General features: G+C 42.0%; 1 pseudogene; it reads right to left on the bottom strand.

The window, feature by feature from the left end:
* Positions 1–530: 530 nt before the first annotated feature.
* LOC118837319 lies at positions 531–3490 on the bottom strand (annotated as a pseudogene).
* Positions 3491–4646: the final 1156 nt, after the last annotated feature.

The raw sequence follows: 4646 nt of genomic DNA, 5'->3' as shown, positions 1-4646 counted from the left end.
GAAATACCCTTCTCTATCCTCCAAGCGTCTCATTCACCTGCTGTATCTACTCTGACCTGTATTTCTTCAGATTTTCAAACTCAAAGACTAATTCCAGGTCTAGGCAGGTAATTAAATGCCTGAAGGGGTGTGGTAATTTTTTTTTTTGTTGAGCTGATGGAGGCTTCTTTTAATTCTATCAGATAAAAGTGTTCATATTTTGTAAAGGCATCACCCATGTTCTGCTCAGACCACTAATACAAGATTGGATTTTTGACTTAAAAGGAAAATAGATTTTTCAGTCTGACCCAATTGCCAAATGGGGAAGGATCTATATATGCCTTACTCTTAGGTGGGGCTAAAGTGCCACATGTCACAGTACAATTTTACTAGCACCACCACTCCAAGATAGCAATTGAATACTTCCTTACTTCAGTCTGAAAAAACAAATTTTTTTTCTTTTCCTTTATTTGTACAAAACAGTGAATAATCATACCCTGGTTGGGAAAAAAGTGGTTTAGGGTTAAAAAAGTCCTTCTGTCCTGAAGCATCTATTTTGAAGGCTTGGGACTAGCAGCTTTAGCCCCAGTGTCTTTGGGTTTGGACTCGGCAGCCTTGGGGTCAGTAGGCTTAGCAGCCTTGGAATCACTGGGCTTTGTGGCCTGAGAATCGGACTTGGCTACCTTGGGACTGGACTTGGAGGCCTTGGAATCAGACTTGGAGGCCTTAGCGTCAGATTTGGCGGTCTTGGGGCCAGATTTGATAGCCTTGGGATCAGATTTGCTGACCTTGGTGGCAGACTTGGTGGCCTTGGGGTCAGTGGGCTTGGTAGCCTTGGGGTCAGTGGTTCTGGCAACCTCAGAGTCAGGCTTCATGATCCTGGAGCCTGGACGCTTGCTAGCCATCTTGTGGCCAGCACGCCAGGCGCTGGCCTTGGGGATCTTGGGCTTGAGGAGCTTGGCCTTGGAGGCCTTGGTACTCAGGGCCTCCTTAATGGCCTCTGCTCTGGCCTTGATGGCTTTGGAGTTGTTGGCCTGCATCTTCTTCAGCCCCTTCTTGTTGTTTTCCTTGGCAAAGCGCATGTTTCTCAGAAACTTGAGGCCAGCCCCTTTCAGAGACTCGTATCTCTGTGACCTAGGTTTTTTGATGCTATTTCTGTGCCATTTTCATGATTGGTTGTGGGTGGTATGGTTCTTAGACTTAGCCTGCGCTAACAGGTGCTCCACTGACCGGAAGAGGCCAAAGCAAGCAAAAATAAATTTTTTAATGTTTCTAAAACTATTTAATCTGGGTTCAGAAGCAAATCATTAGCTAAAGCAATCTCTGTTACAATCCAAATATCCTTTGGATGGCAGACATCTGTCTTCTTATCAGTCATCATCAACATCATCACCATCATCACATACAAGTGTACCCAATAGTTCTTGTTTAGATACCAGTGGCTAAATTGTGAGGGCCTTAAAAAAAACTACTTTCATTTTGCTAAGAACAATCACCAAAAAAATTCAAAAGTGCAAAGACAATAGTTTATCCTTAAATCTTAAAAACCTTTAATATTTTAACATTTTATTTTTAATTAAAATGTCTTCACTGATATTTTAATTCAATGTATTTGTAGTAATTCTATTTTCTAAAGTAAGAATGTTCATGTTCCCTTAAAATGCACACATTATGGAAGGAACAGGGATAGATGGTAACCCAAGGTCAAATGGGTTTTTGTTGTTGTTTGTATTTGTTTTTAGATCACTGCAAGGGAGCCAGGACTGGAGAAGAGACGCAAGTAAAATGTAAGATATTATGTCTTTGAGATTTTGAGAATGTGTGAAATGATCCCAAATCCACTGTTCCAAAGTATAGAGCTTTTAATTGTCCAGTTGTGGTCTATCTAGACCACTGTACCAAACCCATAGCCACCATCCAGAAATCAGTATAAATAAAAATCTTGTCTGCCCAGTACTTTGGGGCTCTTTAGTCTGTCCACCAGATGCAGCAATATGAAGAAGAGTTGAGGTAACCACGGGGAAGGATGGGGAAAGCATATTGGACTCCTTCCTAGGTGAAAAAAAACTTCTCTTGACTAATCTTAGCCATAAGAAGGGGCAGGGTGGGGGTGGGGGGAGGGAATGGAAGTATTGATAAGGCCCCATACCATTCACTCTAGGTCTGGTCTACCTGATCCACTAAATTGATGAAGTCAGGAATGGGTAAAAATGAATGTGACAATTTTGTCCAACTCTTTGTACACTAAGTCACTAGGTACTATCAACCTTCCTCATGGGCTACCTAGTGTTGTTATAAGGGGAGCTGGCTCACCAAAGTACTACAGCCGCCTTCAGATCTATCACTAAATAGGAAATATCTCTAACCCCACTAGAAATCCAATATTGCTTGGTATGAAAACCATTTGGTATTATTAATTAATGAGATGAAGGCAATTCCAAGGGTTTCCATTTGGAAATAACTCACATAGAAATTGACAGTAGGACTATATAGGCCCTGATTCCCAAGAGCTCGTGATGCCCCTTTTCTCAGAGGCCTACCTACCTTCTAAACTCCCTGTTATGGAAACTGGGATGCTCCAGTGAGCCAACTGGGCATACCCTGGTATCATAGGAACTTGGATACCAGTATCTAGCAATAGTCAAATGGGGAAGTGCCTACCTTACTCTTGGGTGGGGCTAATAGGCCACATGTCACAGTACAGTTTTACTAGCACTACCACCCCAAGATAGCAATTGAATACTTCCTTATCAGCTACATATTTTAAGACCCACCCACAAAGCTCCCTCTGGGAAAGGATATCATCTCTTTCTGCCCACCTCAAAGATTGGTAAACACTGTGCCTCTTCCCACAATTCTCCAGATGCCTATATGTACTAACCATCACTCACTCAAATTTCACAAGTTAATTGGCCAACACTTGTATGGTTATATGTCAAGAGAGACTCATTGCTAAAGCCTGACACCTCAGAAGGCAGATCTAATTGCCCCCAATCAGAGTGGTCATAGGGGTGTATCGGACTTTTCTCTGATGGAATTTAAGGAACAAGCAAATATCGGACATGCCTTTGTAGAGCTTTAAATCACTAAGTACCACATGAATTAGGGAGGAGTGCATGTGAGGAGCTGCCTGGGGGAGAGAAGAAGAAAGGGATTTCATTCTCCTCTCCTCCCATCCCATAACATCCATGTAACTCTGAAGTGGAGTTGCTGGAGTGATAGGAGATATTACATCCATCAGGGAATGAGCAGAGATGTACATTTCACATAGGCACAGATACCAAGAGGCAGTCATAAGAGGGAGAAAGCAGCTTCCAGGAGAAAAACCATTGGTAGGGGGAATAAAAGGAGCCAGCTGTGAATTCAAGAGAGAACTATTCCTAGCAATCAAGAGTAGTTCTGCAAAGAAAAACAAACTCTGGGAGCCCAGATGAGCAACTCACCCAGCAGAGATGCTGCGCCCAGGGTGAAGCTCCAAGAAGACATCTGGGTGCTGCATTACAAGAGTCATGAGTAGCCTTGGCTATGTATGTTCTCCATACATCTGCCTCACTACGATCGAAGTCTAAGTCTCCGTTCACTTTTCTCACATAACGGTATTTATGTTTGTTGCAAAGTGTGCCCAGGACTACAGGAAGAATGCTTTGTAACTACCATTTTTAACATACTTATTAGTAAAGGCCTTTGTTAAAAGTTAATTGTGCCTGATGGCCAGCTGTTCACTGGAAGTGAACTAAGCTACAGTAGGTTAGAGGAATATATCAGCAGTGTCATTGTACATTAAAGGCACTGGCTTTTCACAGTGATCAGGAGGACACTTGGAGGACTGAACTCCATTTAATAGAATGTTTTGTTTAAGAATAAGGGAGGGAGATATTTAACAAGTACTAGAAAAGACATGGGATTAGGGAAAATATCCCACTTAAGAACAAACATATAAATCCATCAAAAATTACTTCTAGTGAATAAGAGTACCATCTTTATAAGTAAATCTAAAACAAATGGAAAGGAGGATTGAGAAAAAAATAGCAGCTGCTCTGGGTTCTCATTTATCCACCAGAGGAGCACTGCTGACAGCTGGAACTATTCTGTTTATCAGAATTGACCCAAGAAGAGGGAAAACTCATAAAAACTCTATCCTTTAAATTCTCTCCACAATTTCTGATCTAATCAGGTCATATACTAGGGTCTCCAGATACGACTCTTGAGGACTGAAGGCAACATTATACCTTCTACATTCCAAAGTCTATTCTAGATCTGAAGGTCTGCGGAAATGTTCTTTTTCAAGGCACAAGTCAGTTTTGAATCAAGAAGGGCTGGGCTTGTTAACAACAGAATCATTAGTTTAACGTAGAAGGTTATCTGATTTCCAACATCCTCATTTTAAAGATGAGGAAACAAAGACCTATGGAGGTCAAATAACTAACCTAAGGTCACACAGCTAGTAAATGGCAGAGCTGAGAGTCAAACCCAGGTCCTCTGACTCCAAACCAGAGCACTCTGCCTCCTAATCACTGGATAGCACTCTAATGAGAACTTTTTTCTGGCTAGATCCAAGTTGGGAAAGGGTGAGTTATTATGCCCCTTCTGCTAATTCAAAAAAAAAAAACTAGAGGGGGCGGAGCCAAGATGGCCGCATGAAGGCGCATCTTACCGGAGCTCTCTCA

This window comes from Trichosurus vulpecula, chromosome 2 (genome assembly GCF_011100635.1).
Source record: "Trichosurus vulpecula isolate mTriVul1 chromosome 2, mTriVul1.pri, whole genome shotgun sequence".
NCBI lineage: Eukaryota > Metazoa > Chordata > Mammalia > Diprotodontia > Phalangeridae > Trichosurus > Trichosurus vulpecula.
The sequence above is the reverse complement of the archived record's forward strand: the minus strand, read 5'-3'. Positions and strand labels throughout refer to the sequence as shown.